This window comes from Neovison vison, chromosome 7 (assembly GCF_020171115.1).
Source record: "Neovison vison isolate M4711 chromosome 7, ASM_NN_V1, whole genome shotgun sequence".
In the NCBI taxonomy this organism is placed as follows: domain Eukaryota; kingdom Metazoa; phylum Chordata; class Mammalia; order Carnivora; family Mustelidae; genus Neogale; species Neogale vison.
In genome coordinates this window covers 31,622,030-31,634,692 of record NC_058097.1, presented here as the reverse complement: position 1 = coordinate 31,634,692, position 12,663 = coordinate 31,622,030, and positions in this window count along the sequence as shown.

Sequence of the window (12,663 nt, the reverse complement as noted above, 5' to 3'; positions counted from 1 at the left end):
GCAGAGAAAGCATTTGACACAATTCAACACTCATTCTTGATAAAAACACTTCAACAAACCAGGACTGGAAGGAAACCTTCTCAACATAATAAAGGCCATGTATGAAAACCCCACAACAAACATATTTAATGGTGAGAGACTGAAAGCTTTTCCTCTAAATCAGAAATAAAATAGAGACTTCCTCTTTTGCCACTTCTTTTCAACATAGTACTGAAAGTTCTAGCCAGTGCAATCAGACAAGAAAAAGAAATAAAAGATACTCAAATTGAAAGGGAAGGTGTAAAATGATCTCAGTTCATAGATACCCTGATCTTTTATACAGAAACCAAAAAGATCCCATGAAAAACTTGTTAGAACTAACAACTGAATTCTGCAAAGCTGTAAGATACAAAGCCCACACACAAAATTCAGTTTCTTTTCTATATGCTAATAATGATAAATCTCAAAAGTAAATTAAGAAAACAATTCCAGGTGCACCTCGGTGGCTCAGTGGGTTAAGCCTCTGCCTTTGGCTCAGGTCATGATGTCAGGGTCCTGGGGTTGAGCCATGCATTGGGATCCCTGCTCAGCGAGGAGTCTGCTTCTCCTTCTGCTCCTCCCCCTCCCTCTGCTCTTGTTCTCTCTCTCAAATAAATAAATAAAATCTTGAAGAGAGAAAACAATCCCATTTTCATTATCACCAAAAAAAAAAAAAAAAAGAAAATGCTTAAATAAATTTGACCAAGGAGGTAAAAGATGTGTACACTGAAAACTACAAAATATTTTTGAAAGAAATTAAGAGCATAAATCAAGAGAAGACATCCAGTGTTTGTGGACTGCAAGACTCAGTACTGTTAAGACCCCAGTACTACCCAAAGCGATCTACAGATTTGATCCAGTTGGTATCAAAATCAACTATGCTTTTGTAGAAACAGAAGACTCCATCCTAAAACTCATATGAGCTCTCAAGGGACTCTGGACTCTGAATAATCAAAACACCTTCAAAGAGAACAAAGTTGGAGGTATTAACTTTCTGATTTCAGAACTTCCTACCAAGTTATAGTGAGCAAAACAGTGTGGCATTGGCATAAAGACAGACATAGAAGACCAATGGAAGAGACTAGAGAGCCCAGGAAATCCCTCACATGCATAGTCCAAGGATTTTCTGCAAGGGAATCCAAACCATTCAATGGGAAAGGGACAACATTTTCAACAAATGGTGGTGGGAGAACTGGATCCCCACATGCAAAAGAACACAGCTGGACTTTCCATTTAGACCATATACAAAAATTAATTCAAAATTGATCAAAGAGCTCAGTGTAAGAACTAAAACTATAAAACTCTTAGAAGAAAGCATAGAGGAAAAGCATAGTGGACATCGGATTTGACAATTACTTCTTCAATATGATGTCAAAAAGAAAATATAGATCAATCAGGCTTCATCAAAATTTAAAAACTTCTGTGCACAAATCAAAGCCACAATGAGATCCCATCCCAGACCCATAAGGACGACTGTTTTCAAGAAGACAGAAAGTAACAAGCAATAGTGATGATGTAGAGAACTTGGAACCCTTGTGTGCTACCAGTGGGGTTATAAAATAGGCTATCTGCTGTGCAAAGCATTAAGGCAGTTCTTCAAAATTAAACCTAGAATTGCCATATGATCCAACAATCTCATTTCTGGGCATACACCCCAAAGAACAGAAAGCAGGGTCTCAAAGAGATATTTGTACATTCGAGTTCATAACAGCATCACTCACAATAGCCAAAAGGTGGAAACAGCCCAAATATTCATCAACAGATGAACGGATAAACAAAATGCGGTAGATACATACACTAGAATATTATTCAGCCTTAAAAGGGAATGACACTCTGACACATGTTACGCTGTGGGTGAACCTTGAAGACTTGATGGAAACTGAAAGAAGCCAGTCTTGAAAACACAAACACTGCACAATGCCATTTTTCGGAGGTACATAGAATAGTCACATTCATAGAGATGGAAAGTAGAATGGTGGTTACCTAGGGCTGAGGGAAGCAGGGTAGTGATACTTCTAATGGAAAGTGTTCGGAGTTTCAGTTTGGTATGATGAGAAAGTTCTGGAAACGGAGGGTGGTGATGATTGTACAAGAAAGGGAATGAATGTATTTAATGCCACTGAATTGTACATTTAAAAATGGCTACAACGCAGGGGCGCCTGGATGGTGCAGTCGGATGAACGTTGAGTCTTGGGGCTCAGATTGTGATCTCCGAGTTGTGAGATCGAGCCCCGTGTCTGGCTCTGTGTTCAGCCTGGAGTCTGCTTGTGACTCTCTCTCTCTCCCTCTCTCTAATAAATAATTAATTTTTAAAAAAGATGGCTAGATTGCTAAGTTCTATGTATGTTTTACCACAATTAAAAAAAAAAAACACACACAACGATCTTACAAAGAAAAAGTGACTTTCTATCACACTTAGAATAAAATTCAATATCCTTCCATGGCCTGTGAGGTATTGCAGGAGCTGGTCCCTGCTGACTTCTGAGGTCATCTAGCATCACTCTGCTTTGCTTACTCCCCTTCAGACACATTGGTTTTTTTTTTTTTTTTTTTTTTTTTCCTCCCATTCCCTCAACCCAGGAAAGCTTTCCTGCTACTGGACCTTTGCATTTGTGGTTTCCCTTGCCTGCAATACTCTTCCTCCAGATGGTTCCATGAGTTCCCTTTCTTGCCCTCCTGTGCCAGTTCAGATGTTATTTAAAAAAAAAAAAATCCTTGATCATCTACTTCAAAATCGTACACCCCAAGTTATTGTATTTTTTTTTTTTTTGCTCTATAAGTGACATTGCTTCACAGAACACTGTTTCTTTCCCTTTTAAAGTATTTCGGAAAATCAAAAATTATCCTTTTGATATTTGTGTTTACTTTTATTTATTTATACCTGTATTGGTGATTACTATGTGCTGGGTACTATGGGGTTAGAGCAACAAAATCACTGTGATGGAGCTTATATTCTAATAGACAGTTACAGGCACCCTGGATAACTTCATAACACAGGTACTATGTTAGATTGTGACAAATGTAAATAGGGCCAGGGCAGAGCATGTTGGGGCTGGGGGTTTGCAAGGTGCTTGCTTGCTCACTGAAGGACCTCCCCTACAGTGTCAGCCCCTGAGGGCAGGACCTTCTCTGTACTGGTTTCTTCTGTATTTCCAGTGCCTACAGCAGTGTTGGGAACATGCCGTTAATATTTGTTGACCTAATGCTCTGTCGATCAGGGACGGTCTGACTTGAAGGAGGGGCTTGCAGCAAGAGTGCAGATTTTGAGAGGGTGATCTCAACTTGTCCACCCATCCAGGAACTGAGCTCAGGGAGACCTATCAGATTTTCCTTCTTTTCCCATTGTGGTAAAATACATGTAAAATTTACCATGTTAGCCATTTCTAAGTGTAAGGCTGGTGACATTACGTACACCCCCAATGCTGGGTGACCATTGCCACTATCCATCTTGATAACTTTTTCATCATCCCAAATCAAGACTCTGTAGCCGTTAGACACTGACTCCCCATATCTTTCTCCCTCCAGGCCCTGGTAACGACTACCCTATTTTCTTTCTTTCTCTCTCTCTTTCCTTCCTTCTTCCTTTCCTTTCCTTTCCTTTCCTTTCCTTTCCTTTCCTTTCCCTTCCTTTCCTTTTGTCTCCTCTCCTCTCCTTTCCTCTTCCTTCCTTCCTCCCTTCCTCTTTTTCTTAAAGATTTTACTTATTTGAGAGAGAGAGAGAGAGGTGGGGGGGGAACAGAAGCAGGGGGAGAGGCAAAGGGAGAAGCAGACTCCCCGCCAAGCAGGGAGCCTGATACGGGACTCGATTCCAGGACCTTGGGATCATGACCTGAGCTGAAGGCAGACGCTTAACGACTGAGCCACCCAGTCAGCCCACAACTATCCTGTTTTCTGTCTCCATGAATCTGACTACTCCAGGCACCCCCCACAATATTTGTCCTTCTGTGTCTGCCTCCTTTTGTTTGGTGTACCTCTTCAAGTTTCATCTGTATTGTCGCATGCATCAGAACTTCATTCCTTTTAAGGAAAAGGAATTCCCATTTTAGGTAAAGTCTTGTATTTTAGGCGTATCATTCTAAGAGGTATATGGGGCATCTCATTGTGATTTTAACTTGTCTTTCCCAAATGAATTTTTAAGGCTGAATAATAATCACATTATGTGTATACCCAAGGGAGCTTCAGGACTTGATCGGCTTTGTGATTGATGGAGGAGTTCAGCCAGACCCTAAGCTCTCCGAGGAGGGCGACCACACTTACCTTGTTCAGTGCACAACCCCAGCGTCCCGCACCTGCATAGAACAGGTGTCAAAACATTGAACGAGAGACTGTGTAAAACTCCCTGACTTTCTGTGGACTTCCCAGAATTGTCCACTTTGATACTGGTAATATTTTTGCTCTAAGTGGGAACCACAGATGGGAAGTTTCCCCCCTGATGGCGTTTCACTCCATATACTGGACAAGCCCAATGGATTTTGATTTAGTTTCGTTCAGTCACCACCCCAAACTGGATGTAACTGGAATCGATGGGCCCATCTGCCCTTATCCTAAAGATAAAAGGAACACGGGGATAGGATGGGAAGGAAAACTGGACTCTTCTGTGTACCCCTGGATGCCTGGGAAATTGACATCACCACGGAAATCTGGAGAACTTCCTGTTCTCTGTCTTTTTTTTTTCGGATGGCTGTCCTCCTTCTTTCCAGCTCTTGCTCGACTTTCGATTTCCTTCCTCCCAGGATCCGGGCGAGAGAATAGAACTCCGGCTATGCTACCGTAGGACGGAAGAGAACCAGATCTTCAAGCACGCGGGGGACCTGCTTTCAGACCTGGGAAAGCGCAGACTCCAGGCAAGGCCCATTTCTCACCGCCAGGAGTGCTGGGTACTGAACCAGCTCAGAGCGAGCTCCCCAAGTCATGTTTACACTGTCATGCTGTGCAAATTGGAGAGTTTGTTTCCAGGAACATCTGGGAGGACCAGCTGGACACGTGTTTCCCTTCTCATTAATTTAGGCTCCTAATTAATCGTGCAAAACCCAAACCAAATAAGCAGGAACCGGGACTGAAAATAATCATTAAGCCCCCCAAACACGCACACATTTTAATGAAAACTTGGCCCAGGTGATTGGACCTCTCTTGGCTCAGCCCTGGGCTCTAGCAAGGGAGTTCACCAGGGAGAAATGCCTGGGGAAGCAGGCAGATTTCTATCCTGTGCTGAGCATCGAAGGACCTAAAAGGCCAGGGGGATTGGGGACTGACTTCCTACTAATGCGTAAGAAAGGGATCGCCCTGGGGGTCAAGCGTATTGTGGACATTCCAGCAAGATGACTTGAGCTCAAACCCTCCTGACAGTTTTCAATGCTGTTCACCTCTGTGGGCCTCAATGTTCCCATCTGGAAAATGGGAACAATGATATTCTCTGTCTCACAAAGCTCTTGTGAAGATAGAGTGAGATAATTTAAGGTGCTTGACTCTGGACCTGGCACCCAGCGAACTGGATGACTAGTAACCATTATTCTTCCTCATAATTTCCTTCTGGACCTCTGAGGATGATGACAAGTTCTATTAAAAAAAAAAGAAAAAGAAAAAGAAATGTCAGGGAGGCCAACTCATGGCAATGAAAACCCATTTCCTGCCTTTCTTTGTCATCCGTCTTGGTCCAGAAGGGTCTAGCTGAAGGCACAATTTGGCCACCAACTTCAAGGGACAGTTTTCTTTCCGGATTCTGACAGCAGGCTGGGTTAATGTCCCTCATAGGCTTTCTAGTGTCAGAAGAAAGAGGTTCGCGATGTCTCCCCATGGGTGATGGGCAACCTGGCCAGGACGGACCAGGAGATCTCGTGGGGTGACGAGCTCCATTGTGCCTCCTGAACAGAGTCTGGAAAATGCTGGTTTGGCAACCTAATCACAAGCTGAGTGCAAGGCTTCCTATTTCAAGGAAAAACTGAAAAAGATTTATTCAAAGTATTTCAAGGGCATCTCGCACATCAAAGAGCTGTGCAAAGGGGGAGCTGGACTTGGAGGTGCACAAGCCCCTGAGACACATTGGTTGGGCCTCACTCTCACTGCACATGGATTTTATAGGAAGATACATTTGGGGCTTTATCGGTGCTGTCCCCTTTCCCTTCCTGCCCCCAAAGAAGACCTTGGAAACATGGTTTAGAGATATATTTGGGACAAACTGTGGGCGAGGACCCACCAAAAGGCAAATCTGTTCGTACCGTTCTACCTGTTGAGAGATGGACCCTTGAGATAAACCCTATGCTCCGCAGCCAGCTGACCAGGCCCTGGAAAGTTCGGCCTCACCTGTGTCAGGGGCTGCACTTCCCATCTCACCCTCCTGCTGCCCCCTCTCCTACTTCGCAGGCCCCTCCTCTTTCTAGAGATCTGAATGCCCTCTTCCCCTCTGCTCAATGCTCTCCCCTCTGCTGAGAGCACTTCCCCTCCTGCTCGCCCCTCAGCCAAGGCTTCTCATCCCTCAGGAATACGGCCAAATGTCATTTCCTGCAGGAAGTCGTCCCTGAACCGGAATTTGGTCGGTTTGTCTCCTTGCATCTGCCCACGACACCTCCTGCCTCTTCTAGATTGGTGACGGCCATGTTGTGTCGCCATTGCTTAATTCTCAGAATCACTTGAGAGATGCAGGAAGGATTAGCACAAGGGCCACCATGGGGTGTCTGTGTCTTTAACTACGTGTGGGACAGTTCTATTTCTCTATTCCTTGACAAGTAAGGAGTGTTTTGGGGATAAATGAATGTCTAGCCTGATATGGCTACTTCCAGCCTTGACCCGGATGTCGATAACAGCCCCTTGCTCAGGAGGGACCCAGGGCATGATCTTTACCCAGAAGTGGGACACCACCCCACATATCTGTTCCAGGCTCTTACCAACTGCTGCCAGCATGCCTTTCCTTGGCTGCCTGGTTTTAAAAGTTGGCTCTTTTCCTGGAAGTGTCTTTGGTTCCTGTCCATCATGGCCTGTCACCACATGCAACATTCTACCTGGCTGGCCTCTGGGACCCCCCTCCCAGACTCCTCTACAGGAAGTGGAGCAGACCCTTGGTGAGTGTGTCTCTCCCCAGCCCCCACCCACAGATGAAGAAAACTTTCTCAGCTTCTCTCTTTCCAGGGATGGGGCTGCCTTTCCCATGGATAGGCGCTGGGATGCCATCTCAAGTCAGCAGGAAAAGCAATCAATGTGTAAGCTTTAGAAAGGATGGATCAGGCGACCTATGGAGTGGGAAAATGTATTTCCAAATCGCTTATCTGGGAAGGGGTTAATATCCAAAATATATAAAGAACTCATACCACTCAATAATAATAAAAATAAATGATCTGGTTACAAAATGCACAGAGCAACTGAGTAGACATTTTTCCAAATAAGATATACAGCTGTTTCCAAACAAAATACACAGGTACATGAGCAAGAGCTCAACATCGCGGAAATGCAAATCAAAACCACAACGAGATGCCACTTCATACCCATTAGGATGGCCAGTCCCAAAAAGACAAGAGATAACAGGTGTTGGGGAGGATGTAAAGAAAAGAGAACTCTCGTGCACTGTTGGTGGGAACGTTAATTGGTGCAGCCGCTATGGAAAACAGTGTGGAGACACTTGAAAAATTTAAAAATAGAACTACACTATGACCCTGCAATCCCATTCTGGGTATATACCAAAAGGAAGTGAAATAACTATCTCTAAAGGATATCTGCCTTCTCATGTTCATTGCATCATCATTATTATTTTTTAAAATTTTATTTAGTTATTTGACAGAGAGAAAGACAGCAAGAGAGGGAACACAGGCAAGGGGAGTAGGAGAGGGAGAAGCAGGATTCTGGGATCATGACCTGAGCCGAAGACAGATGATTAATCCACTGAGCCACAGGTGCCCCTCATTGCATCATTATTTACAATAGTCAAGATATAGAAGTAACCTAAGTGTTGGTTGGCAGATGAATGGGTAAGGAAAATATGGTAGATACATACAACAGAATATTATTCAACTATAAACAAAGAAGGAAATCTTGCCATTTGCAACAACATGGGTGAACCTTGAGGGCTACGTGAAATAAGACAGAGAAAGACAACTACTATATAATCTCGTTTATATGAGAGATCTAAAATAGACTGAACTCATGGATACAGAGAACAGATGGATGGTTGCAAGAGGTGGGGGGCGGGGGTGGGGGCAGGTGAGGGAAGGTGGTCAAAAAGTACAAATTTCCCAAAAAAAAAAAAAAGTATAAATTTCCAGTTTTAAGATAAGTAAGTTCTTAAAAACTTCCAGTTTTAAGAGAAATAAGTTCTGAGGAAATGTACAGTATAGTAACTCTAATGAACAATTCTGTATATTTGAAAGTTGCTAAAAGAGTAGAAGTTAAAAGTTCTCATCACAAAAACAAATAATTTGTAACTCTGAAGTGGCGGACATTAACTAAACTTATTGTGCTCATTTTGCAAAACATACATAAGTCAAATCATCATGTACACCTAAAACTAAACATTACAAGTCAATTATATCTCATTAAAAGTGGGGGGGGGCGTGATGTATCAAAACATGAAGATTGCTTAAGTCCAGGCAGTGAGGCAGAAGAGTCCCAAAAGAAACTTCTGAGATTTTCTGTGCCAGGCCAGGCAGGTACGTTGTGGCAACTTTATAAGTTATTGTACTTCTCAATGTAAATAACAGAAACCCAGATTTTGACCACACAGACAACAAAGAGTTGATTCGCTCATGTAATTGGAAAATGCAGATGGGTTTCAGGAAGAGCTTGATCCTGTGGCTCCATGATGTCATTAAAGACCCACTTTCTCCATTGCAAGATGCCTTGTAATGGCTTTTGAGGCTTCAGACGTGATCACTCACAGGAGGGAAGAGAAGGGGCCTTGCTTCTGGCATCAGAAAATGTTGTGTTCAGGAGTGGCTTAAATGACTTGAGGCAGATGTTCAATTGTAAACCAATCACTGTAGGCATGCCGAGGGAAGATGATTGCCAAGGTCATAGGTTTTACTCTTGGGAGTAAGAGATGAAATTGGCTACTTTAGAAAACAAGGAATTCCTCGCTGAAGTCAAAAGGAGAAAGTAGGCAAACGTGCAGAAGTCCAACAGCGACCTGATTGTGAAAATCATTAAGACACTGTCCTAGGCGCTGCCCTGGGTGTGGCAATAGGGAGACTCTCAGCTATGGTACCAGTCTGCAGAATGGGCACACCGGGGACCTAGAAGGTGACTTTTGCTCGCAGCGAAATTTTGTTTCTGGGAGAGGTTTAACTGGTTGATGGTTTGCAATCTCTCTCTGCCAGCACTGGGACAGGCACAGGGATGGGCTGAGAACAGAGGCTTGCACGTGACTCTGGAATGTACTTGGTTGGAACAGAGTAGGACCTGAGAGCCAAGAACTTGCACCAAATTCGGCTGCTCCTGCGGCCAATCCCCCATTGTTCCCATGGCAGGCGTGGCAGCCAGAGTGTCTCTCCTATTACATTTCACTATAATCTGGACATTAATCCAAGCTCAGCAAGTGTAATGCTAACCCACACAATGGACCCGTAACAAACCTCAGGCCTTCTTGTCGTCACAGGTTACAGTGCACAATCCCATGTAAGAGCTTGTTTACTTTTATGCAATACACAGGTTTTACTTGGTTCAATGTACTGTGTAACAACAACCTAGCAATTTGCATGTTCTTCCTGATTATCTGGTAATTAAACCCAGTAAGTACAAACATACTGTAATTATCGTGTAACCGACCATCTGGATGGAGAGATGGAAATAACTATGTATTTACGCTATAAGCCGTATAATAATTATGACGTAATGGAATGATCAGCTACGAATGAGAAGAAAGATTTGCAAGAGGTAGGATCGCACTTTAGCGTGGTTCTAGCATTAATTCTAGCCCTAATTTTCTAGAAACAGGCAGAGGTGAAAGGCAACTTGGTGGATGAATCCCCACCCAGATGGAGGTATGTGGCAGCACAGTATAGGATCAACCCCTACGGAACTGATGCTCGATGCTCCTGCAGGAAGTGAAGGCGCCCCCTCATTTATGCGGATCTTGTTTACACTTCATTGGACAACACTAAGCATTTGTTTATTTGAACTGCTCTCCATTTGCATGGGAGTCATCAGTGCCTGTCAGTAAATGGTAATGTGTTTGAATATGGTTACTATGTTTTGTTTTTCAGATCTTAGATTCATGAAGGAAGTGGGGTGTCCGACAGCAGGAAGAGTTTTGATATAATTGCATTGGCACTACCGTCCTATTATTTGTAAAACGTCTGTACTCTTTCGCACAGAACCACGAACAACATCCTTACCAGTAAATGTGCTAGACACCAAGCTTTACTCTACTTAGGCTGTGATGCATATCGATGGGAAGGAAAAAAAAGAAAGTGGTGTATGGAGTATTGGAGAATGGCCAAAAGGGGCAAAAAAAAAAAATTAAAAAAAAATCACTATCGCTGCAATAATAGCTTGGTGGGGGTGTCTCATGTGAACTTTTAGGTTATCAGACTGTCGAATCCAGGTTGCCACTAAGTGAGCTCAGCAGGGGGAAAAGTGCCATCGAGTAAATATCACGCAAGTGATTTCTTATCGTAAGAATTTTGAAATGAAGTGGGTTGGAAGTGCTTTTGTACACATGTTCAAACACGGTGTTGGTCCCGTATTCCGCTCGAGCAGACCTAGAGGAGAAGCACAGTGGTAAGGCAGTGCTGAAACGTCTTCTTGTTAGACGCCCAACACTTTCAATTTGCTCCCCGACCCTGAGATTTCAGTCTGTGTTATTCATACAATGCTGTCCTCTGCAACCGTGTACATTGGTGATTCAGCATTTCCTAAAAGGGTGCATGGCTATTGTTTCTGGCATTTTCTTCCTGGGCAATTACACCCATCCCGCAAATTATACAGCATTATTTATGGCTTATGTGTTTGTGATGGTTCTGAAATTTTATGTGCTATTCTCATTGAGTAAGATTTTGAAAGTTGTCCTCTCTGCAAATATTTATATGAATATTATAGGAATATAAGACATCTAGTAAAACAAACGTCTTTTTTTTTTAATTTGCGATGACGTAAACTGAGATTTGTTCAGTATGAGTCAAGCAACAAAATCTTGATTGAAATGGATTCTTGTAAGTTAATGAAACATCATGAAAGATGTAGGATTGGCATTGAAGATATTTGCAATTGGTCCTAATAATTTTACTTAGTATCATTTTTTTAGGTCTTGCTTGTATCTTTTTTAAAAAAAGACTATTTATTTGACAGAGAGAGATCACAAGTAGGCAGAGAAGCAGGCAGAGAGAGAGAGAGAAAAGCAGGCTCCCTGCTGAGCAGAGAGCCCGATGCAGGACTCGATCCCAGGACCCTGAGATTAAGACCTGAGTTGAAGGCAGAAGCTTAAACCACTGAGCCACCCAGGTACCCTTGTTTATATCTTATTAGTAACAATATCTCCATTTCTGTTAAAAAGAGCTAGGGAGCTTGATAGAATCTGATTTTCTATCTCTCCTCTTGATGAGTGAGATCTGGCTCCTTTCTCTTCTTGCCTCCATAAACTGGACAAGAGTATCCAGGAGCTTTCAAGAATGATTTAGAATAAATTAGTTAAAGTAAAATGTGACGATCACATGCAACTAGTTAGCTAGGACTCCTTGGTTAAAAGTTAGAATTAAGAAAGGCTTCTTAATTTTTTAAAAAGATTTTATTTATTTATTTGAGAGAGTGTGATGGGGGAGAGGCAAAGGGAGAGGGAGAATTTCAAGCAGATTCCCCACTGAGTGCAGAGCCCAAATTGGGACTCAGTCCCACAGACCCGAGAGATCATGACCTGAGCCAAAATCAAAGAGTCAGACCCGCAACAGACTGAGCCTCCCAGGTGCTCCTAGAAAGGTTTGTTTGTTTGTTTGTTTGTTTGTTTTTAAAGAATCATTTATTGAGGCACCTGGGTGGCTCAGTGGGTTAAGCCTCTGCCTTCAGCTCAGGTCATGATCTCGGAGTCCTGGAATTGAGTCCTGCATCGGGCTCTCTGCTCAGTGGGGAGCCTGCTTCTCCCTCTCTCTCTGTGCCTGCTTCCCTGTCTACTTGTGATCTCTCTCTCTCTCTGTCAAATAAACAAATAAAATTTAAAAAGAGAGAATCATTTATTAAGGCTCCAGATAGACTGAAAATGTGTTAGTTGTTTTCATAACATCTCTCCTGCTTGCCTCCTGTCTCCACCCAAGCCGCTCAATTGCCCTTCGGGTAATTCTTTCTTCCATTTTCAATCATGTAGTGTGGGAGGAATACACCCTATCCTCCGCTCCAAGGGAGAGTCCTGCCTGATTTAATCTACACCTCATATGTCTTATCTCCATGTCCATTGGTTCTGAGATGGTCACATGGCCTACTTTTGGCCAATGACAGTGAATCCCAGGATTTGTACAGGGCTAACTGGAAAAGATTCTCTCTTCCTTTAAATAGCTTGAGATATGATATGAGGTCAGGAACTACTGCAGCCATTTTACTACCACCTATTCTGGTTCCTGAGAATAATTCCTCATCACAAAAGGCAGAAGAGAGAGAGAGAAACTGAGTCCTTGGTCTTATCAGCTACCAAATCAGCCCCATCTAAAGCCAGAAATACCTCTGGACTTTTTAGTTACA